We start from the raw sequence: 26328 nt of genomic DNA on the forward strand, positions 1-26328 counted from the left end.
TACATAAGATGTGTATACAATCCTGCGATTTATCGCACAGATGCGGTCGAAATCGTAGGATTGTACCAGACATCTCACAAGTGTATGGAAACTATTACAGTCAGGGACATCCTCTCTCTTATTTTTCCCTAGCACACTGCATGTGTTACCAGTGCTCTCCCTTGTCTCTGTCTTCTCTTCAGCGACTCTGTCTGTTGCCCATACATTGGCTGAATTGATTCCCTCCCACGAATTACCACTGTACGTGCCCACTAGTTTCAGCAGGTGCCCATCCCATGCCCCAGTAATTTGCCCTACACAGTCTTTGGTGGGAGATTTTGTTGATATACAGTATAAGGGTCCATTTGTCAATGAGTTTTAGCTATTTAAAACGCGTTGCATGTGATAAATAGTGATAAATCCCAATCAGCTTCCAACTGTCATGACAGGAGCTGATTGACTAGAGCATGGGTCTTCAACCTGCGGCCCTCCAGCTGCTGTGGAACTACACATTCCAGCATGCCCTGCCACAGTTTTGCTATTAAGGTATGCTAAAACTGAGGCAGAGCATGCTGGGATGTGTAGTTCCACAGCAGCTGGAGGGCCGCAGGTTGAAGACCCATGGACTAGAGCATCATTTACCATATGCAACAACATAGCTAAAACTCGTTGACAAATGGGCCTCGTAATATGATATAATGTTGGTACTTACGCTATAGAATTCCATTGCATACTATATAGTACTTAAGGACTTACTGTGAAATGTTTTCTATATTTAGCCAGCATGACCCTCTATACATTTTTGTTGCAACTATAAATAGAAGATAATATTAGTAATAATAATAATAATAACTTGGTATACCTGAATGAATTTATATATTTTTTCCAGACAAAGAAAAAGAAAATGTAAATGTGTATATGTATGCTTTTATCTTCTTCTCTCTACCTTTTATTTCAGTTAATATGGAATATTCCGTAATCATGGGTGTATTAAGAGAGAAGGGAGCCCAAGTGCATTCTCCATCCAGGCTCTGGCGGCAACAAGGAGTTGAGTCTGGGCTGTGGCAGAATCTATTGCACATGTGTAGGTCTCCATGAAAATGGTATTGTAGCCATTTTCCCAGTGATTTTTCTGTTGCCGCTGCCAATGCGGAAACCTGGAGAGCAGGGGCGTGCAGTGAGGTAAATGGCTAAGGAGGCGTTCAGGATACCAACGCCAAAATCCAGACAGCTGGCAATGCCGGCAGCCGGAATACCTGCGCAACAGGGCTAATCCCACTCTTGGGTGTCCACGAGCCCGCAGAGGGATTCTTTGTGCTCGCCACACTGCCGGCATACTGACGGCCGGGATGCCGCTGTCGGTATATTGAAGTCCGGCATCACGGCCGCCGGTAAATCATACCAAACCCAACCAAGGGGTACATGTGGGCATTATACACAGGTGCAGCAGTATATACAGAATGTGCGGTGTGGGCCCTACTGGACCCATGTGTCTGTGTGCACCATACACCCTGTACCCATATATTACTGTTTGTAATATATGATCAGGCTGTAACTAGACACAGTGGTTCAGCATTGATGATATCACTGGACTTCTACAAAACTACTCTGACAGCACAACACATAGTTAATGACTGGGAATGTTTTCTGGCCTATGCACACAAATCAGAGACTAAAGGACCCTACACATTTAAAGATCCGCTGCCGAGCTACCCGATGGCGGATACTGCCGACAGGCGACCCGGCGGCGGGGGATGGGGCAGTGACGGGGGGAGTGAAGTTACTTCACTCCCCCCGTCACACAGCTCCATAGCAGCGCAGGCAAATATGGACGAGATCGTCCATATTGGCCTGCATGCACATCCGACGGGGCACCAGCGATGAACGAGCGCGGGGCTGTGCATCGTTCATCGCTGGTGCCTCCACATTCAAAGATATGAACGTTGGGGTTCATTCCGAGTTGTTTGCTCGTTGACGATTTTTGCAACAGAGCGATTAAGGCAAAAATGCGCATGCGCATGGTACGCAGTATTTTAGCACAAAACTTAGTCGATTTACTCACGTCCGAACAAAGAATTTTCATCGTTGAAGTGATCGGAGTGTGATTGACAGGAAGTGGGTGTTTCTTGGTGGAAACTGACCGTTTTCTGGGAGTGTGCAGAAAAACGCAGGCGTGCCAGGATAAAACGCGGGAGTGTCTGGAGAAACGGGGGAGTGGTTGGCCGAACGCAGGGCGTGTTTGTGACGTCAAACCAGGAACGAAATGGGCTGAGCTGATCGCAGTGTAGGAGTAAGTCTGGAGCTACTCAGAAACTGCTAAAAAAAAATTATTCGCAATTCTGCTAATCTTTCGTTCGCAATTCTGCTATGCTAAGATACACTCCCAGAGGGCGGCGGCCTAGCGTGTGCAATGCTGCTAAAATCTGCTAGCGAGCGAACAACTCAGAATGAGGGCCGTTATCTCGTTCCTTAATGAACGAGATCGTCCATATCTTTGAGTGATATCGGCCATTGTGTAGGGCCTATAAGGCGTACATTTACTAAGCTCTGTGTGTGATTGTCCGAGATTAAACACAGATGTACTGTAATCGATCAGACACGGGTGGGTTTTTAAAAATGAAATTACGGAAATTACTATGCTCCCGTGTCTGAGTGAATCGTGATTTCCTGAAGCCTGGGGCACCCCTGGGCTGTAGGTGCCGAGTTGGTAGCATTTTGTTTGGAATATAATATTGTTTTTTACAAGGAGGACTAAAGGTCATAGCAAGCCTCCCCCGCATGCTGGTACTTGGAGAATCACAAGTACTAACATGAGGGACATTAAGGGCCCGCCCGTACCTATACTCGTCCTTTTAAAGAAAAATTAAAACAAAAACATGACACACACAACGTTAAAGTATAAGTTTAATACAAACAATCGCACACTTACACATCCTCACCTATCCCTGGTGTAGATGACGTCGACTTGTCCAGTAGAATCCACACTCCCTGTAAAAAAAAAAAAAAACATACTCACCTTTCCCTGGTGTAGATCAGATTCTCTTCCAGTTTTCACTGTTCACAGGTGTGTTTGCAAACATGATTGTAAGTAATTTCTCATGTTTCAGTGTTTCCTATGGAAACAAGTACATCTACGTTTAGCACATCATCTATTATACAGTATATTTTGCTTTAGTGCTAAAAAAATAAATCAGTGGTCACATGAACAGGCGTGTGCACTTGGCATTAATATGCACAGCAGATACCTACTGCTGTCACTCTTGCTAATAATACAAAGCTGCCCAGTGTGCCTATTCATTAAGATGGACCTAGCTGCCGCCACTGTGAGTAGATCACAGGTCCACTTTCAGGACTGACTTGAGGGCTAGATTCTACACTGTAGTGATGTTGGTTTCTATTATCTCCACTTCTATGGTCCCTATGTATAAACTAGAGATGTGCGGCGGGCACTTTTCGGGTTTTGGTTTTGGATCCGAATGATTTTTAAAAAAAACATAAAAATAGCTAAAATCACAGAATTTGGGGGTAATTTTGCTTCTACGGTGTTATTAACCTCAATAATATTCATTTCCACTCATTTCCAGTCTATTCTAGACCTAAAAGTTGCACCGAGGTAGCTGTATGACTAAGCTAAGCGACACAAGTGTGTGGCACAAACACCTGGCCCATCTAGGAGTGGCACTGCAATGGCAGACAGGATGGCACTAAAAAAAAACCTAGTCCCCAAACAGCACATGATGCAAAGAAGAAAAAGAGGTGCAATGAGGTGGCTGTATGACTAAGCTAAGCGACACAAGTGTGCGGCAGGGACGTGCAGTCAGGGGAGGCAGTGCCTCCCCCTGTCATAATGGTTAAAATAATAAAAAGAAGATATTTATAACACAGTCTGTTATAAATATCTTTTTTTTATTATTTTAATAATTCCCCCCCCCTGTGGCTGCTTGTGAGGGTGGGAGGCAGCGGGAGAGGTGCCTCCCGCTGCTAACACTAAAAGTCCGGGCAGCGGGGGGCGGGCAGGGGGCGGGGCGCAGCAATGGGCTGTGAAAGCCCATTGAAAATGCATGGGGAAGCGGCACCTATACTGGTGCCGCAATGACAGGGGCGTGCAATGAATGCACGCCCCTGTCAGTGCCCCAGATGTGATTGGCCCAGCGGATCCAGTGCTGGATCCGCTGTCCAATCACCCCCTTCCCGGCTGCAGCAGGCGCCGTGGGCTGTGTGGGCGCCCACTGCAGCCAGCACCGCTACTATGGGAGAGACGTCATGAGTCATGACGTCTCTCCCATAGTACAGCAGAGACGAGCCGGCGGACGGAGACGGAGTTCAGCGCTGAAGGAGCGGTAAGTATGTGTGTGTGGTTTTTTTTTTATGTGTTTGTGTTGGGGGCAGCAACAGGGGCACAACAACAAGGGGCACAGCAACAGGGGCACCGCAACTTGGGGGCACAACAACAAGGGGCACAGCAACTGGGGGGCACAACAACAAGGGGCCCAGCAACTGGGGGGCACAACAACATGGGGCACAGCAACAGGGGCACAGCAACTGGGGGGCACAGCAACAAGGGGCACAACAACAAGGGGCACAACAACAGGGGCACAGCAACTGGGGGGCACAACAACAAGGGGCACAGCAACAGGGGTACAACTATAAGGGGCACAGCAAAAGGGGCACAACTATAAGGGGCACACCACCTGGGGGCACAACTACAAGGGGCACAGCAACTGGGGGCACAGCAACTGGGGGCACAACTACAAGGGGCACAACTACAAGGGGCACAGCAACTGGGGGGCACAACTACAAGGGGCACAACAACTGGGGCACAGCAACAAGGGGCACAATAACAAGGGGCACAACAACAGGGGCACAGCAACAGGGGCACAGCAACTGGGGGGCACAACAACAAGGGGCACAGCAACAGGGGCACAACTATAAGGGGCACAGCAACAGGGGCAGAGCAAAAGGGGCACAACTATAAGGGGCACAACTATAAGGGGCACAGCAACTGGGGGGCACAACTACAAGGGGCACAGCAACTGGGGGCACAACTACAATGGGCACAGCAACTGGGGGCACAACTACAATGGGCACGACTACAAGGGGCACAGCAACTGGGGGGCTCAACTACAAGGGGCACAGCAACTGGGGGGCTCAACTACAAGGGGAACAGCAACTGGGGGGCACAACTACAAGGGGCACAGCAACTGGGGGCACAATTACAGGGGTCACAGCTACTGGGGGCAAAGCTACAGGGGGCACAGCGACTGGGGGCACAGCTAGGGGGCACAGCTATTGGGGGCAAAGCTACAAGGGCACAGCGACTGGGGTCACAACTACTGGGGGCACAGCGACTGGGGGCACAGCTACAGGGGCCACAGCGACTGGGGGCAAAGCTACAAGGGGCACTGCTACAAGGGGCACAGCTACAACGGGCACAGCTACAGGGGTCACAACTACTGGGGGCACAGCCACAAGGGGCAAAGCTACAGGGGGCACAACTACAAGGGGCACAGCAACTGGGGGCACAACTACAAGGGGCACAGCAACTGGGGGGCACAACTACAAGGGGCACAGCAACTGGGGGGCTCAACTACAAGGGGCACAGCAACTGGGGGGCTCAACTACAAGGGGCACAGCAACTGGGGGGCACAACTACAAGGGGCACAGCAACTGGGGGCACAATTACAGGGGTCAAAGCTACAGGGGGCACAGCGACTGGGGGCACAGCGACTGGGGGCACAGCTAGGGGGCACAGCTATAGGGGGCAAAGCTACAAGGGGCACAGCGACTGGGGGCACAGCGACTGGGGGCACTGCTACAAGGGGCACAGCTACAATGGGCACAGCTACAGGGATCACAACTACAGGGGGCACAGCCACAAGGGGCAAAGCTACAGGGGGCACAGCGACTGGGGGCACAACTACAGGGGTCACAACTACTCAGGGCACTGCTACAGGGGGCAAAGCTACTAGGGGTACAGCTACTAGGCTCACAACTATTGGGGGAGCCTGCTCCATCATCCCAGTTAGCAGCAGCACTCTCCCCTGTCTGTGCTAACGTCCTCCCGCGTCAGCGAGTGTATAATATTCATTAATTTCTCTCTCTCCTCCTGTGGATTACTTTGTTTGTAAGTATAATTTTCATTTTTACAGGTACCGGCCCTATTGGATTCTACTGGACAAGTGGACGTAACCGGCGTGGGATGTAGGTAAGTATGTGTGAGTGTGTAAGTGTGTTTTAATAAATTTTTACTTTCACGGTGTGTGTGTTGTGTTTTTATTTGGGTATTTTTTTGTTGTAGAACTACAGGTACCAGCGGGCCCGTTATTTCCCCGCATGCTGGCACTTGAGGTTCTCCAAGTACCAGCAAGCGGGGGAGGCTTGCTGGGCCTTGTAGTTCCACAACAAAAAACAATATTCTTTTTTATACACACTTATGGCTATCAGCCCGGCACCCACCGCCCAGGGGTGCTGGGGACAGCCTCGGGCTTCACCCCTGGCCCTTGGGTGCCTGGAGGGGGGGGACCTCTTGATTTAAGGGGTCCCCAGTCCTCCAGGGAACCCCGGCCATTGGTGACTAGTTGGGGGGGGTAATGCCACGGCCGCAGGGACCTACATAAATGTGTCCCCCGGCTGTGGCATTATGTCCCTGGCTAGTGGAGCCCGGTGCTGGTTTTAAAAATACGGGGGACCCCTACATCTTTTGTCCCCCACATTTTTGGAACCAGGACCGGTCTAAGAGCCCGGTGCTGGTTGTCTAAATACGGGGAACCCCTGTCCAATTTTTTCCGAGTATTTAAACAACCAGGACCGGCTCAAAGAGCCCGAGGCTGGTTATACTTAGGAAGGGGGACCTCACACATTTTTTTTTTTTTTTACATTTTTTAACCCATTCAGACCCTTCTCCATTAAGTTAATGGAAGCCCTGGACAACAAAATTGTATTCATGTCCTCCTCCCTCTCCCTTCCCAAACACTAATTTTTTTTTTTTTCTATAAAAATGTACAATATATCACAAGTATGATGAGCAGGCAGGCAGCGGGCATTGGCGGCATCGGACTGAGGTGCAAATTAGTGGCAGAGGGCTGGGTCAGTTGATGGTGGGCGAGTTTGTAAGCCATTGGCGGTGGCAGCAGGCATCGGCTCAGTGGCAGTAGCGGGCATTGGCTTGGTGGCGGTAGGGGTCATCGGCAGGATTCGGCGGACATTATGGCTGTAGTGCCTCACCAGCCTCTGACCTCACCGCACGCCACTGGTGTGCGGCACAAACACCTGGCCCATCTAGGAGTGGCACTGCAGTCCCACTGCACTAATGGCGTATACTGGACGCACGTCTAATACCAGTATAGCTGTCAAGGCCTCAGTTATCCGCTTTGCAAAATGATGACTGCTGTCATATTTCATCTTCCTCGCAAAGGACTGTTGGCCAGTCATTTGCTTAGTTGAAGTAGTACAAATGGTCTTCTGACTTCCCCTCTGGGATGGCGATCGACTCCCAGCAGCTGCAGTTGGAGGAAGTGGTTGTTGATCTTTCCCTATTTTATCCTCCAAATTTTTGTTCTCCATTATTTTGCTGGAGTTATATAACAAAATGCAGCACAGGAGAGTGTACCTCTACAATACACAGGGCAAACCCTGTAAAAATTATGTGGATTAAATATTAATAACCCCTTTATTTGGAGTAAATAATAAACAGCACAGGACAGCACCACTGAGCTTATATAGCAGTACCACTGGACTGGATTTATACAGCAGTACCACTGGACTGGACTTATACGGTAGTACCACTGGGCTAGATTTATACGGCAGTATCACTGGACTTATATGGCAGTACCACTGGACTGGATTTATACGGCAGTATCACTGGACTTATGGCAGTACCACTGGACATATACGGCAGTATCACTGGACTTATATGGCAATACCGCTGGTCTGGATTTATACGGCAGTACCACTGGACTAAATTTATATGGCAGTACCAATGGCCTTATACAGCAGTACCACTGAACATATACGGCATTATCACTGGACTTATACAGCAGTACCACTGGATTTATATGGCAGTACCACTGGATTTATATGCCAGTACATCTGGACATATACGGCGATATCACTGGAATTATATGGCAGTACCACTGGACATATACGGCAGTATCACTGGACATATACGGCAGTACCACTGGACTGGATTTATACGGCAGTACCACTGGATTTATATGGCAGTACCACTGGACATATACGGCACTATCACTGGAATTATATGAAGTACAAAGGAAGTTGAGAAGTCGGCGCAAATACCAATAGAAAGCCTTACATGAAATGTCCTTATATATTCCAGATGTAGTGAGTCCTGTGTTCTAAAGTCCCGTGGTCCGTACAACCTTTGATCCCGTAGTTAATTTCCTTATCTTAACAAAGAAAGACAGATCATGGTGCAGATCAACTTTTTAAGGGACCAAGAATTTATTTACACAGGAAAACTCACAATTTATACAAATAAAACAAGCATATCACCACTCAGTGTAAATGGAAAGGGGTGCTGGCGTGACTGGTAATCAAAGTTACCCTCCCAGATGGTCCAAGGGCTCTGCTGGTGGTTCCGGATACCACAAAACAGAGTAAGGGTAATTTGAAGTCCAGCGTCAGGTCACCCACGATCAAAAGAAACACCAACTGCTCAACGCGTTTCGGATGCTGCGGTCCTTCCTCAGGAGCATAATGGTGTACAACAATGAGGCAGATATTTAAACCTAAACCTAATTACACAATAATGTCCATGTGTGCAGACTTTTCCCACCCCGAAACGCCGGACGGACGTCCGCGACCGGAAGTCCCGTTGACCGGAAGCGGAAGTTGAGATGCGTTCCACCGCCGATGCCCGGAAGTTCGCTATGCGTTCCAAATACGGGTGCTCACAGACGGGAAATCCAGAATATAAAGTTCCACACTTCAAAGTCGGATATTTGTAGTCCATATAGATCCAAGTCCAATTATTTTCACATGTAACCAAAAACACAAAATATGCATATAAAAAATTTAATATAATAAAATAAAAAATATAGAATAAAAATATTGAATAAAAATATATCATAAAAATTAAGGGGAAAATAGCAGCAGAAACATAATAGAATTAAAGAAATCATTTTAATTCGAATTCCCCATTTAGACCTTCTGGAGTCAGAGGTGGTCATTCCGAGTTGTTCGCTCGGTAATTTTCTTCGCATCGCAGCGATTTTCCGCTAATTGCGCATGCGCAATGTTCGCACTGCGACTGCGCCAAGTTAATTTGCTAAGAAGTTTGGTATTTTACTCACTGCATTACGAGGTTTTTTCTTTGTTCTGGTGATCGTAATGTGATTGACAGTAAGTGGGTGTTTCTGGGCGGAAACTGGCCGTTTTATGGGAGTGTGTGAAAAAACGCTGCCGTTTCTGGGGAAAACGCGGGAATGGCTGGAGAAACGGGGGAGTGTCTGGGCGAACGCTGGGTGTGTTTGTGACGTCAAACCAGGAACGAAACTGACTGAACTGATCGCAGTGGCAGAGTAAGTCTCGAGCTACTCAGAAACTGCAAAGTAATATCTAATAGCAATTTAGAGAATCTTTCGTTCGCAATTTTGCTAAGCTAAGATTCACTCCCAGTAGGCGGCAGCTTAGCATGTGCAATGCTGCTAAAAGCAGCTTGCGAGCGAACAACTCGGAATGAGGGCCAGAGTTTTTAACATAAAGATCCACTTCATTTCGGATTTTGCCAGTCTACTTTCAATATCTTTATTTTTCCTTGATGAAGTGATCTCCTTCTATAGCCCAAAAGGCCTTAATAGCAGCAGGATTACAATTATGAACCTTCTTAAAATGTGCGGACACAGTATGACTTTCCAACCCTTTTCTAATATTATACGTATGTTCCGCCAGTACTTTTAGGTTTCTGCTAGTCTTCCCTACATAAACTAGGCCGCAAATACATTCAAGACCATATACCACGTTTTTAGAGTTGCAGGTCAAAAACTCTTTAATTGAGTAAGATTTTCCCTTGACGCAGAACTCTTTAATTTTGCTGGGTCCTTTAACTAATTTACATATAGTACAAAGACCACATCTGTGGAATCCAATGGTTCTAATGCTCGTCCTTTTGACTTCATCTATGGCACTATTAACAAGTTTATCTTTTAGAGATGGAGCACGCCTATATATAAAAGTGGGGTTAGCAGGAAGTTTTGAACCAATAATTGGATCCTGTTTAAGAAGTTTCCAATTCTTTCTGAAAACTGATTCGATTTCTTTATGGTGTGAGTTATATTTACTAATAAAAGACCAATTAAAATGGTTTCTTTAATTCTATTATGTTTCTGCTGCTATTTTCCCCTTAATTTTTATGATATATTTTATTCAATATTTTTATTCTATATATTTTTTATTTTATTATATTAAATTTTTTATATGCATATTTTGTGTTTTTGGTTACATGTAAAAATAATTGGACTTGGATCTATATGGACTACAAATATCCGACTTTGAAGTGTGGAAGTTTATATTCTGGATTTCCCATCTGTGAGCACCCGTATTTGGAACGCATAGCGAACTTCCGCGCATCGGCGGTGGAACGCATCTCAACTTCCGCTTCCGGTCAACGGGACTTCCGGTCGTGGACGTCCGTCCGGCATTTCGGGCGGGAAAAGTCTGCACACATGGACATTATTGTGTAATTAGGTTTAGGTTTAAATATCTGCCTCATTGTTGTACACCATTATGCTCCTGAGGAAGGACCGCAGCGTCTGAAACGCGTTGAGCAGTTGGTGTTTCTTTTGATCGTGGGTGACCTGACGCTGGACTTCAAATTACCCTTACTCTGTTTTGTGGTATCCGGAACCACAAGCAGAGCCCTTGGACCATCTGGGAAGGTAACTTTGATTACCAGTCACGCCAGCACCCCTTTCCATTTACCCTGAGTGGTGATATGCTTGTTTTATTTGTATAAATTGTGAGTTTTCCTGTGTAAATAAATTCTTAGTCCCTTAAAAAGTGGATCTGCACCATGATCTGTCTTTCTTTGTTAAGATAAAGAAATTAACTACGGGATCAAAGGTTGTACGGACCACGGGACTTTAGAACACAGGACTCACTACATCTGGAATATATAAGGACATGTCATGTAAGGCTTTCTATTGGTATTTGCGCCGACTTCTCAACTTCCTTTGTACTTCCTATTTCTTGTGGAATTTTTGTGAAGGTTCCTTTATTGTGAAGTTGGCTGCAGTGTACCTAGCAGCGCATTTATTCATTTCCTATTTTTGTTATCACTGGAATTATATGGCAGTACCACTGGGCTGGATTTATACGGCAGTACCACTGGACTTATACGGCAGTACCACTGGACTTATACGGCAGTACCACTGGACTGGATTTATATGGCAGTACCACTGGATTTATACGGCAAAACCACTGGACTAGATTTATACGGCAGTATCACTGGACTTATACGGCAGTACCATTGGGCATATATGGCAGTATCACTGGACATTTACGGCAGTATCACTGGACTGAATTTACATGGCAGTACCACTGGATTTATACGGCAGTACCACTGGACATATACAGCAGTATCACTGGAATTATATGGCAGTACTACTGGACATATACGGCAGTATCACTGGACTATATGGCAGTACCACTGGACTGGATTTATACGGCATTACCACTGGATATATACGGCAGTACCACTGGACATATACGGCAGGATCACTGGAATTATATAGCAGTACCACTGGACATATACGACAGTATCACTGGATTAATACAGCAGTACCACTGAACATATACAGCAGTATCACTGGACATATATGGCAGTACCACTGGACTGGATTTATACGGCAGTACCACTGGATTTATATGGCAGTACCACTGGACATATATGGCAGTATCAGTGGACTTATACGGCAGTACCACTGGACAGGATTTATACGGCAGTATCACTGGACTTATACGGCAGTATCACTGGACATATACAGCAGTTTCACTGGACATATATGGCAGTATCACTGGACATATAAAGCAGTACCACTGGACTTATACAGCAGAACAGGGACACCACCACTGGACTGATGCAGGACAACACAGCACCACTGCAATGGACTGGATTTATACAGCAGCACTGGACATATGGCAGCAGAGGACACCACCACTGTGACTGGACTGATGCAGCACAACACAGCACCACTGGACTGGATTTATACAGCAGCACTGGACATATGGCAGCAGAGGACACCACCACTGTGACTGGACTGATGCAGCACAAGACACCACCACTAGACTGATGCAGTACAACTGTACTGGACTTATACAGCAGCACTGGACATATGGCAGCAGATGACACCATCACTAGACTGATGCAGCACAACACAGCACTGGAATGACACACATAAGACAGATCAGGTCGCCACACCACTTTCCCGCACAGACAGTCACTGATAAGAGAGACACGTCCTCTCGCTACACTCTTCAGAACTGGAGTGAAAATGACGGCGATGCACGGCTCCTTATATGGAATCCAAAACCCGCGAGAATCCGACAGCGGGTTGATGACGTTTTGCATCATTCTGGTTTCTGAGTCAGGTGGGAAAACCCAAGCTGGACTCGCATCTGGGCTCTGGGCGTGATGTTCGGTAGGGTTCATCTCTAGTATAAACCACCTAATGAGATAACATAGATTGCAATTATGAGGTTTAAAAGGGTCTCTTGATCAGTTCCACCAGAGTGGGTGTGGCCAAACCACTACACAGGCACACCCCCAGTGTGCACCAGCCACGCCTCTTTTCCGATTGTGAACTCCAAGATGTTGGAGGGTCACATGACCTACTGTAGTTATACCCAGTCCTCTAAGTTAATAAATCATTGTATTTTACAGCTATATGTTGCCTTTAATTCTGTTTTTGCCCCCTATGAATTACACACACTTACATACACTAATCATTCATAACAATCAAATACATTTTTTGAACCTTATTAACCATTAGAAAATTACCAAATTTCATATTAATGTGATTCAGTTAAAACACAGACCCATATAAATTGTATATTTGCATTTTTAAAACCCCTCTCTCTGAAAGGTACATCTGTTATCTCAATGCATATATCTATATCCATGCAGTGTCCTGGGAGCTGAAAGAGAAAATTGTACTTTTCTATCACTTCCCACTGTAGGGTTTATTATCATTTAAATACATGGTCTAATACACTTAGAATTTTGTGCTACATTTAACAAGATTAAGTGATCACACACTGTTTCATCTCGACTCTTTTGGAAATCAGACGACAGGCTTCATTCTAGCCAAAACATCCTCCTGTGGTTTCTATCTGGTGCTATTCCCATCCGAAGCCTGTATCAGTGCAGCCGAGTGGAAACAAAATATAGCATGTGAAGATGGATACATCTGACCAAAAAGCCAATAAATGAATCTCAAAATTAACCATTTAATGGTATCATGTCCAGGTTGAGATATACAGTAACAGTGCCTCCTCCAGAATTGTTTAACTATTTACTGCCATTTGTAGCACTGCACACGCACTTGGCCAGATTCTTTTTTTGCTGGGTCATGTAGCATGCTGACTGTTGAAGGACAGACCATACATACATATACACTTATGTTTTCCTTCCTGTTATTGTGTTATCTAATTCATATGTTTGGGATTTAATTGCCGGCGTGCAGGATGCCGGTAGTCAGAATACAGGCATCTCACTATTGAGATTCCTGACCAATGGCCCCTAACCCTCCCTTGCAGCAGCCTAAGCCTAACCCTCCCCGGGGGTGCCTAAACCTAATCACTACCATAGCCCCCCCTCCCACACACACACACACACACACACCCTGCCCCTGCAGCTTAACCCTAACCAGAGGCAGAACTCTGGGAGGCAACGGAGTCATCTGCCGCCGGGCTCCTGCTCTGAAGGGGGGCACCTCTCCTCCCATTCTGTGACACCATTGAATTAAGTTAAATGATAGCTGCCGCTGTCTTTTCAGTGGCCGACTTCCTCACTGGTCCCTGCACCTTACAAATCACACCCACTTTATTATACTGAATATACACATTTTACAAGTGTCATACCCAGGATTAGAAACCACAACCTATTACACTGGATGCGGCACCTTACTGATGAAGCTGTTTGCTCCTGTATAGGAAATATGAGAATTCTAACTATATGAAGCTACTTCTCTGACAATTACAAGTAACTTCATATAGTTAGAATTCTCATGCTTCCTCTACAGGAGCAAATAACACCATCAGCAAAGTGTCTGCTGTAAGTGTAACAGGTCATGGGTTCTAATCCTGGGTATGACTGCTAAGAAATGTGTGATTTAAAAGACAATTAAATGTATAAATACAGTATATACATTTTTTTTCAGGACACTCCATATACACACACACACACACACACACACACACATACACACAATCACACACACACATATATACACGCACATATACATACATATATTTATCTTAATATAGGAAATAGGGAAATAGGGGGGCACCAATACTTATCTTGCCTCCGGGCGACTGTGACGAACTTACGCCACTGACCCTAACCCTCCCCGGGTGTGCCTAAACCTAATCCCCCTCCCTGCAGCCTAAACCAAACCCCCCTTCCCCGCTGCCTAACCCTCCCCCCGCAACCTAAACCTAACCTACACCCCCCTACGCACAGCTTACATGTCCTGCATCCTGGCACATGATCGTTCTGGATCCAGAGGGTCAAGATTCCGGCACCCAGCTTGTGACCCAATGTCGGCATTCTGAGTGGGGTCGAGATTCCGGCGTCGGTATTTTGACTTAAAGGATCTCGACCGCCGGGATACTGACTGGATCCTGTTTGGTTATATTAACAGATAACAGATACTGGGTATCCGTTCACATGGTCGACCATGTTATGGTCGACAGTCATTAGGTCGACCACTATTGGTCGACATTGACATGGTCAACATGGAACATGGTCGACACATGAAAATGGTCGACACATGAAAGGTCAACACATGAAAATGGCGACATGGTTTTTTTAACTTTTTTTTCTTTTGGGGAACTTTTCTATACTTTACGATCCACGTGGACTACGATTGGAACGGTAATCTGTGCCGAGCGAAGCGAAGGCACCATGCCCGAAGCATGGCGAGCGAAGCGAGCCATGCGAGGGGACGCGGTGCACTAATTGGGGTTCCCAGTCACTTTACGCAAAAAACGACACCAGAAAAAGTTAAAAGACTCATGTCGACCTTTTCATGTGTCGACATTTCATGTGTCGACCATGTGTCCATGTCGACCATGTCAATGTCGACCAATAGTGGTCGACCTAATGACTGTCGACCATAACATGGTCGACCATTCATACCGGAACCCAGATACTGGGGCAGTGCGCTACTTTGATTACATTTCCCTAGTGGTTGCTCCTCTCTGGCTAATCACTGCGACCAGCAGGTTCCATGGGTGCAGAGAGTTCGGGAGGTCCCTCAGAGATTGGCAACTGCTGGAAGATTACCTTCCAGCAGCCACCCAGTGGGCGTTTCCAACTGGTTGCATCTGATGCGACCACCCCAGGCAAGTAGTCAAAAACCTCAAATGTTATCAGGGTGAAGTAATTAAAAAAAATAGGATTTTAATTATCTACCAGTAAATTATTTTCTCGTAGTGCACAGAGGATACTGGGGTTCCATTTAGTACCATAAGGTATAGATGGGTCCACTAGGAGCCATGGGCACTTTAAAAAATGTTATAGTGTGGGCAGGCTCCTCCCTCTGTGACCCTCCTACCAGACTCAGTCTAGGAAACTGTGCCCGAGGAGACGGACATACTTTGAGAGAAGGATATAAAGGATAGTGGTGAGATTCCGAACAAGCACACACAAACCAGGGGAAAGCTATGTTAACCCAACTTTAAACCGGGAACAGCAATAGCTGAACCAACAATACTTAACCAAGTAACAATGCAGGAAGAACGAAGCACCGGGCGGTGCCCAGTATCCTCTATGGACTACGGAAAAAGGATTTACTGGTGGGTAATTAAAATCCTATTTTCTCTTACGTCCTAGAGGATACTGGGTACCATTTAGTACCATGGGGATGTACCAAAGCTCCCAAACCGGGTGGGAGAGTGCTGAGGATCCTGCAGAACTGATTGACCAAACTGAAGGTCCTCAGAGGCCAAAGTATCGAACTTGTAGAACTTAGCAAAAGTGTTCGAACCAGATCAAGTAGCCGCTCGGCAGAGTTGTAAAGCCGAGGCACCCCGGGCAGCCGCCCAGGAAGAACCCTAGTAGAGTGGGCCTGTACAGATTTTGGAACCGGCAAACCTGCCGTGGAATAAACATGCTGGATAGTGAGCATGATCCAGCGTGCAATGGACTGCTTTGAAGCAGAACACCCAATTTTACTGGGATCATAAAGAACAAACAGCGAGTCCTATTTTCTGTGATGAGCTGTTCAGTTTACATACACCTTAAAAGCCCTCACAACATCCAAAGACTTTGAAGTAGCAGAGGTGTCGGTGACAACCGGAACCACAATAGGTTGGTTGATGTGAAACGCAGACACCATTTTAGGAATAAATTGCTAACGAGTTCTGAGTTCAGCTCTGTCCTCATGGAAAACTAAATAGGGGCATTTGTGAGACAAAGTCCCCAGCTCCAACACTCGTCTTGCTGAAGCCAAGGCCAACAGTGTGACGGTCTTCCACGTAAGATATTTTACGTCCACCTCCTGTAACGATTCTAACCAATCTGATTGGAGGAACTGCAGCACCAAATTGAGATCCCAAAGCGGGAGGCACAAAGGGAGGTTGGATGTGCAGAACACCTTTCAAGAACGTCTGGATTTCAGGGAGAGAAGCCAATTGTTTCTGAAAGAAAATGGATAAGGTCGAAATCTTTTATGTGGCCCAGACGTAAGCCCATATCCACACCTGCCTGCAGTAAAAGCAGGAAACGTCCCAGATGAAATTCCACCACAGAATAATTTCTGCTCTCATACCAAAAGATGTATTTCTTCCAAATACGGTGCTAATGTTTAGATGTTACCCCCTTCCTGGCTTGGATCATAGTCGGGACAACCTTGTTAGGGATCCCACTCCTGGCTAGAATCAGCCGTTCGACTTCCATGCCATCAAACATAGCCACGGTAAGTCCTGATAGACGAACGGGCCCTGTTGCAGAAGATCCTCGCGAAGAGGTAGAGACCACGGATCTTCGAAGAGCATCTCCAGAAGGTCCGCGTACCAGGCCCTTCTTGTCCAGTCCGGAGCAATGAGTATTGTTTGAACCTTTTCCCTTTTTATTCTTTTTAGAATTCTTGGGATCAGAGGAAGTGGAGGAAACACGTACACCATCTGATAGACCCATGGAGTCGTCAGAGCGTCTACTGCCACTGCCTGTGGGTCTCTCGACCTGGAACAATACCGCTTGAGCTTCTTGTTGAGACAAGAGGCCATCATGTCGACGTGTCAAGCACCTGAACACTTCCAGGTGAAGGCCCTACTCCCCCGGGTGCAGGTCATGTCTGCTGCGGAAGTCTGCATCCCAGTTGTCTACTCCCGGAATGAAGACCGCTGACAATGCCACAGCTGTTTTTTATGTGCAGAGGATAATTCTTGACATCTCTAACATTGCTGTTCTGCTTTTCGTTCCGTCCTGTCGGTTGATGTACATCACTGCCGTCACATTGTCCGACTGGACCTGAATGCCCCAATCTTGAAGAAGATATGATGCCTGCAGAAGGGCATCGTATATGGCCCTGAGTTGATTGGAAGGATGACTTCCTGACTTGACCATCTTCCTTGAAACTGCACCCACTGGGTGACTGCTCCACAACCTCTGAGGCTTGCGTCCGTGGTTACCAGAATCCAGTTCTGAATTCCGAACCTCCGACCCTCGATGAGGTGAGAAGTCTGTAGCCACCACAGAAGGGAGATCCTGGCTATTGGCGACAGACGGATCTTCTGGTGCATGTGAAGATGCGATCCGGACCATTTGTCCAACAGATCGAGCTGGAAGGGTCTTGCGTGAAACCTTCCGTATTGAAGCGCCTTGTAAGAGGTCACCATTTTCCCCAGAAGGCGAATGCATAGATGCATTGATATACGGGTTGGCTTCAGGACATCCCGAGCCATCGACCGGATTACCAATGCCTTTTCCAATGGAAGGAACAACTTCTGCGACTCCGTGTCCAGTATCATTCCCAGGAATGGAAGCCTCCGTGTTGGCTCTAGGTGAGATTTCGGAAGGTTTAGAATCCACCCGTGATCCTGGAGAAGTTTGGTTGAGAGACCAATGCTGTCCAGCAACCTCTCCCTGGACGGTGCCTTTATCAGAAGATCGTCCAGGTACAGAATTATATTCACTTCCTGCTTGCGGAGTAGAAACATAATTTCTGCCATCACTTTGGTGAACACTCTCAGTGCCATGGAGAGAACAAATGGCAGGGCCTGGAGCTGGTAGTGACAGTCCTGCAGTGCAAACCGTAGATAAGCCTGATGAGGTGGCCAGATCGGAATGTGTAGGTACGCATCCTTGATATACAGAGACACTAGGAATTCCCCTTCCTCCAGACCTGAGATCACCACTCTCAGAGACTCCATCTTGAACTTGAACACTCTTAAGAACGGGTTCAAGGACTTGAGGTTCAGAATCTGCCATACCGAACCGTCCGGTTTTCAGTACTACAAACAAGTTGGAATAGTACCCCTTGTTTTGCAGATGAGGTGGAACTGGAACAATGACTTGAGTCTGTACCAGTTTTTGGATGGCATGTTGTAAAGTTATACTTGCCTCTTGTGAAACTGGTAAGCCTGATTTGAAGAATCTGTGAGGTGGGAGCGCTTGGAACTCCAGTCTATAGCCCTGGGAAATAAGATCTATGACCCAGGCATACCGGCACGAACTTGACCAGATGTGAATGAAGAATTTTAGTCAGGCTCCCACCTGACAGCCTTCCAGGCATCGCGGTCCACCGTCATGCTGAAGGCTTTGAGGAAGCAGAGCCTGAGCTCTGTTCCTGAGCACCTGCAGTTGCTGGTTTGCGAGGCTTACCTCATGCGCCTCTGGAGGCCATAGAAGCACCTCTGTATTTGCTCTTAAACTTGGCCATTCCGAAAGGACTGTAAATTTGAAGCTGAATAAGCTTTCGTGGCTGGGGGAGCTGCGGACGGAAGATACGTAGACTTACCCGCAGTAGCTTTGGAGATCCATTTGTCTAGTTCATCTCCAAACAAGGCCTCTCCTGTAAATGGTAGGCCTTCCACGCCTTTCCTGGAGTCCGCATCAGCAGTCCACTGGTGTAGCCACAAACCTCTGTGTGCTGACACTGCCATAGCGGTGGTGCATGCATTAAGCAAGCATATCTCTTTTATGGCTTCCACCATAAAGTTCGCAGAGTCCTGTATATGCTGCAGGAGTAAAACAACACCCCCCCCTAGACAAGGAATCTAACCCCTCAATTAGGTTACCTGACCATTTAGCAATGGCTTTTGTGATCCACGCACATGCAATAGTGGGTCTCTGGGCCACCCCAGTGGCTGTGTACAATGGCCATCATTCCGAGTTGTTCGCTCGCTAGCAGATTTTAGCAGCATTGCACACGCTAGGCCGCCGCCCTCTGGGAGTGTATCTTAGCAGAATTGCGAACGAAAGATTAGCAGAATTGCGAATAGAAATTTCTTAGCAGTTTCTGAGTAGCTCGAGACTTACTCCTACATTGCGATCAGCTCAGCCCGTTTCATTCCTGGTTTGACGTCACAAACACGCCCTGCGTTCGGCCAGCCACTCCTCCGTTTCTTCAGACACTCCCGCGTTTTATTCTGGCACGCCTGCATTTTTCCGCACACTCCCAGAAAACGGTCAGTTTCTGCCCAGAAACACCCACTTCCTGTCAATCACACTCCGATCATTTCAACGATGAAAATTCTTCGTTAGGACGTGAGTAAATCTACTAAGTTTTGTGCTAAAATACTTAGCGCATGCGCACTGCGTACCATGCGCATTTTTGCCTTAATCGCTCCGTTGCGAAAATTGGCAACGAGCGAACAACTCGGAATGACCCCCAATGATTTGAGTGTAGTCTCAATTTTATGATCAGCCGTGTCTTTTAGGGAGGCTGCACCAGGGACAGGCAATACAATTTTTAGTGACAGTCTAGAGACTGATGCGTCCACTATCGGTGGATTTTCCCATTTTTTCCTATCCTCCAGAGGAAAAGGAAAAGATGAGAGCAACCTTTTAGGGATTTGAAATTTCTTATCAGGATTAACCCACGGTTCTTCAAACAGCGTATTCAATTCCTTTGGGGACTTCTTTTTTACATAAAAATAAGATTCCTCTCACTCCTCTGACACCTTATCAGGAATTTGCAGAACATCTCTGATAGCCTCTATAAGAGCCCCTATTCCCTGTGACAGAGTAGCATCTCCCCCCTCCAAATTCACCTCACCCTCCTCCATGTCTGACCCATCAGCGTCAGAGTCAGACTGCAGGATATTGGCCAGAGATCATTTTTGACAGTGTTGTAACTAGACATTTTAGCGCTGTGTGCAAGTAACCGCATTGGCGCCCCCCCCCCCCCTTCCCGTCATGTTTTGAAATGAATGCTACCTCTCCCCTCCCCTCCCTATAATTCACACACCGCTTGTTACGCCACTGCCAGAGCGGCAACTAGACATTTTGGTGCCCTCTGCCAGAAAGAGAATTGCCCCCCCTCCGTTAGCCACATTACACTGCATAGTCACATTACATAGCATGGTAGCGTCTACCAGTCACATTACACCACATGGTAGCATCTGCGAGTTACATTACACAGTACAGTAGCGTCTGCCAGTTACATTACACTGCACGGTAGTGTCCGCCAGTCACATTACACAGCACGGTAGCGCCTGCCACTCACATTACACAGCACGGTAGCACCTGCAGTCACATTACACAGCACGGTAGCGTCCGCCAGTCACATTACACAGCACGGTAATTACACCGCACGGTAGTACCTGCATTCACATTACACAGCACGGTAGCGCCTGCCACTCACATTACACAGCACGGTAGCACCTGCAGTCACATTACACAGCCCGGTAATTACACCGCACGGTAGTACCTGCAGTCACATTACACAGCACGGTAGCGCCTGCAGTTACATTACACCACACATTAGCGCCCATTAGTTACATTACACCGCACGGCAGCGTTCATTAGTCACATTACACCACACAGTAATACTCCAAATAAATATATATATATATATATATATATATATATATATATACATATACACATATATATATATATATATATATATATAGAATCACATGCCAAACACTCGGGGTGAGGTTTAAGACAGAACCAGCACTCTGCGTAGTTTTCAAGACAGATTTTACTCCAAACTGTACTTCAATCATGAAATAGTCACATCGACATCAGCATAAAACGACAAAGGCATATACTCATCGCATCAAGATGACAATGTGGCACTGGAAAACTCCCTAACAGCCGTTTTCGGTGAACAACCTTCCTCAGGGGAATAACCAGGCAAAGGGTCTAACTGCCATGTGAAAAAGTGCTTGCGTGTCGTGCAACTTTTGCATCAGTTGTGTGCACATTATATGTGCTCACAATGCTGTACTTACCACCCACACCTGGAGTCCAGTGCCGCCCAGAGTGACCAGTCCCGCCGCTGCCTGTGCACCCGGAAGCACGCGCCGTGGAACGCACGCCGCTCCCCACGTGTCCGGAAGTTCCGGCCCGTGGAACGCAGGCCGCGTATCACACGGCGGAAGTCCCCCCACCGGTGCAGTGCAAGCTGACAAGGCGTCCCTGGGCAACAAAAACATGTCCCCCACGGTCCGGGTGGCAGTGTCAGCAACAATACAGTAACTGTATTCAGGTTAATTCACCATAAGATAAAGTGCTGGCAGCAGGATTTACATAAACAAAAATAAAAAATAATAATAAGCATAACAAAGATCATAAATAAATAAGGCATCCATAAGCCATCAGTAGTAAATAATGTTCTCATATGCTCATATAACCAGGAAAATCCTGTATAGATGTTCACATGGGAACATCAGAAAAACCAACACAAAATGTGAAAAATATGGAAAACGATAAACAAGAGTTACAGACATGTGTATACAGAGTCTAGAAATGCAGTAGAATATCATCATACTATTGTTAACGTGGACACATTGATCATAATGTCCACCAGCAAATCACGGGATCCAACAGATCACTATACCCTAAAGAAAGGGGACAAAGGAAAATTCTTCATTGAGCCCATGGGGCGTCATCGAGTCCATCTGGTATATCCATCAGCATTCTTGCTGAAGTAGCAGTCTGTGCCTATCACCTCCCCTCCTCAAGGGGGGCACATGATCAATCGGCATGTAAGTAAATTCGCTCAGTTTGTGTCCAGCAGAGACAAAATGTTTGGCAACAGGAGGCGTACTGCCGTCAACCTTCTGATATGCTTTTTTAATCGAGGATCTATGCATGGCAATCCTTTCTTTAAGCATCCGTATCGTTTTACCAATGTAAATCTTCTTACATGGGCAGGCAATCATGTAAGTCACAAATTTAGTTTCGCAGGTCATCCTGTGTCTTAAGGTATATTTAGTTCCCTTAGACGGATGATAGCAGAACTTGCCAGTTAACATGAAACTGCAGTTAACACATCCATGGCATCTGAAGGCACCAGGTTGAAGCTGTAGCCACTGAGTTCCCCTGCCCACACGTGGGCTGATATCTGAGAAGGTTATTCTCTCTTTCATATTACGGCTGCGTCGGTAGCAAAAAAGTGGCAACTGCTCACAACATTGTCTCATCACAGGATCCGTTTGCAAGATATGCCAGTGTCTGCGGATGGATTGTCGGGCATTACTGGAAGAAATCGAGTACGTACTGGCAAACACCAATCGGTCTGACTCCGATTTGGCCCGAGGTTTCAGTAGATCTTCTCGTGAGAGCTGCATGCACTTATCTATGGCTTGACGTACTTCTGTGTCCTGGTAGCCCCTGCTAATAAAATTGTCACCCATCCTGGTAAGTGCCTCATGTAGTGTCTTACGATCAGAGGTGATTCTAGCAACACGAACCAGTTGGGAAAAGGGTAAACCCCTTTTCAGTGCCACGGGGTGAAAACTTGATGCAAGAAGGAGAGAGTTTTTGTCAGTGGGCTTCCTGTAGATCCCTGTTATTATAGAGCCATCCTGTACTCGTACGGACACATCGAGAAAGTTAATCTCGAAAGCATTGTGGGTACAAGTGAATCTGATGGATCCCGGAATGCTATTGAGTTTGGCAACAAAATCAATCAAGCTCCGTTCACCCCCAGTCCACAGTACAAACAGGTCGTCAATATAGCGTACGTAGAACTTAATATACTTAGAAAAAGTTGAATCACCCATAATATGTCTCTGTTCATATTGATACATGAACAGATTGGCATACGATGGGGCCATGTTAGACCCCATCGCAGTGCCCTTAAGTTGTAAATAAAATGAGTTATTGAACAGGAAATAGTTTTTGTGAAGTACTACTTCCATCAATAAAAGAACAAATTCTAACGGAGGACCCTTGTACTGTGGACTGAGGGAGACGGACTCTTTTACAGCAGACAATCCCTCAGTATGCCCAATGTTCGTGTATAAACTGGTGACATCCAAGGTCACCAGTATACAATCCGCCGGAAGCGGACCAATAGCATTAAGTTTGGAAAGGAAATCGGTGGTGTCCCTAATGTAATATGGGGTGGCCTGAACCACCGATTGGAGGTGAAAATCAATAAATTGGGAGATTGGTTGACCTAAAGACCCACGGGAAGATATAATAGGTCTTCCAGGTGGTTTAGAAAGTGACTTATGCACTTTCGGCAAAGTGTATATTAGAGGGATTTTTGGATAATCCTGTCTTAAGAAATCAGAGGTGGGTTCGTCGATCCAACCATTAATGAGGCCTAAGGAGATAATCGAATCGATTTCTCTCTTAAACCTCTCCGTGGGATCACTGGGGAGAAGTTTGTAACATTGTGTATCGGACAACTGCCGTATGATCTCATCAATGTAATCCTGACGATTCATCATAACTATTGCCCCGCCCTTATCTGCGGGGCGTATGATGATCTCAGGATTATCACGTAGAGCTTTAACGGCCTCAGATTCCTGTCTAGACAAATTAGAAAAGTGCATCCGACCTTTCTGTATTGAGGCCAAAGTCTCGTTACGGACTAGTCTCATAAAAGTCTCAATTGACACGTTACTAGGTGGTGGATCAAAAGTGCTCCTACCCCTAAAAGTCAATTGTTGTCCAGTTTGTTCACCCTTGCGTAGAAAGAAGTCCTTTAACCGCAACTGTCGTTGGAACTTATATAACTCTATTTCACAATCAAATTTATTTTGGCGGTGTGTCTGTACATAAGAGAGACCCTTAGAAAGGACCGTCATCTCTAACTCAGAGGGTGAATAAGTGGACAGATTAATTACTGTTACTTCCTGCCTCCCTTCAAGTTTTTGCCTGTGGTTTATGTGTCTCCTCCCCCCTCGCCTGCAGGGTTTTTTATGTTCTTGTTGCCCCTTACCAAACTCCTTGTGTTGGCTCTTTTGTCTAAAAAAGCAGCTGAATTTTTACTGTAAGAGGAATGATCTGAGTCGCTCTGTGAGGTGTGTGACTCAATGTCAGTAAACTGCGGATCAATCCTTCTCCTATAGCCTGATCTACCTCTCCAGGGTCGTCGACCGGAGGAGGAGTGCACCCAAGGGTAAACCCTAGATTCCTTATAGTCGTCCTTTACCTTTCTGTATTTAGATTTCTTAAAGGTCAAAAGGTCACTTTTAAATGATGTCAAATTGTCTTCCAACTGTGTCAACCAATCGGTTGAGCTGTCAGCTTTCAATACTGCAAGACCCTGTGTTTCACAAGCTGTAATCTCTTTTTTTACACTATCAATATCACTATTGACTTGTTGAACAATTAATACCATCAAATCAAAACTACACTGGTTGAGTATCAGACACCACTGTCTGCAAAACTCTTTATTACAGTTACTGTTTTGTTGCTGACACTGCCACCCGGACCGTGGGGGACATGTTTTTGTTGCCCAGGGACGCCTTGTCAGCTTGCACTGCACCGGTGGGGGGACTTCCGCCGTGTGATACGCGGCCTGAGTTCCACGGGCCGGAACTTCCGGACACGTGGGGAGCGGCGTGCGTTCCACGGCGCGTGCTTCCGGGTGCACAGGCAGCGGCGGGACTGGTCACTCTGGGCGGCACTGGACTCCAGGTGTGGGTGGTAAGTACAGCATTGTGAGCACATATAATGTGCACACAACTGATGCAAAAGTTGCACGACACGCAAGCACTTTTTCACATGGCAGTTAGACCCTTTGCCTGGTTATTCCCCTGAGGAAGGTTGTTCACCGAAAACGGCTGTTAGGGAGTTTTCCAGTGCCACATTATCATCTTGATGCGATGAGTATATGCCTTTGTCGTTTTATGCTGATGTCGATGTGACTATTTCATGATTGAAGTATAGTTTGGAGTAAAATCTGTCTTGAAAACTACGCAGAGTGCTGGTTCTGTCTTAAACCTCACCCCGAGTGTTTGGCATGTGATTCTATTATTCAGCATTTAACTGGACACCTGCTTTTTATCAATGGAGAGTGTCAGTGCGGCTTCCCGGGACTTTGTTCTGTGATTTTGCTAAGTGATTCTTTGGAGCTGCACCACTATCAATTTTTTAAGTGTATTGTTTTTGTGTTTTTTGTGTGTATTGTTATATTTCGATCTGTTTGCACTAACTGCACTTTTTGTATCATTCAAATACAGTATGGAGAATGATATTGGTGACTTAACAGGCACTAAGAGATTTTTAGATAAGGATGTGACTCGGATTTTGTTTAATACCACAGATCAACTTGTTTTTGACATTGACACACCATCTGAGATTAACAGTGACCTTTTGAAACTACGCAAGAGGTTAATTGAATTAGAGTTGCATGGGCTTACTCTTTCTCAATATCATAAAGAAAAGCTCATACCACGCGGTCTGAGAATTAGAAACCAGCCCACTATAGGCCGCAATAATAAAGAGTTTTGCAGACAGTGGTGTCTGATACTCAACCAGTGTAGTTTTGATTTGATGGTATTAATTGTTCAACAAGTCAATAGTGATATTGATAGTGTAAAAAAAGAGATTACAGCTTGTGAAACACAGGGTCTTACAGTATTGAAAGCTGACAGCTCAACCGATTGGTTGACACAGTTGGAAGACAATTTGACATCATTTAAAAGTGACCTTTTGACCTTTAAGAAATCTAAATACAGAAAGGTAAAGGACGACTA

General features: G+C 46.2%; 1 long non-coding RNA gene across 2 annotated transcripts in view; it reads right to left on the bottom strand.

Annotated features, from left to right (window-relative positions):
• The window catches only part of LOC134987235 (uncharacterized), a 149034-nt gene that overhangs the window by 30377 nt on the left and 92329 nt on the right, over positions 1-26328 (bottom strand). The window contains exon 3 of one of the 2 annotated variants that reach the window (XR_010192942.1): positions 2996-3092. The exons of the other annotated variant lie outside the window; for it this stretch is intronic. This is a non-coding gene — a long non-coding RNA (uncharacterized LOC134987235). The remainder of the gene's footprint in view (positions 1-2995; positions 3093-26328) is intronic. 2 annotated transcript variants of the gene reach the window in all.

This window comes from Pseudophryne corroboree, chromosome 2 (genome assembly GCF_028390025.1).
Source record: "Pseudophryne corroboree isolate aPseCor3 chromosome 2, aPseCor3.hap2, whole genome shotgun sequence".
Taxonomy (NCBI): domain Eukaryota; kingdom Metazoa; phylum Chordata; class Amphibia; order Anura; family Myobatrachidae; genus Pseudophryne; species Pseudophryne corroboree.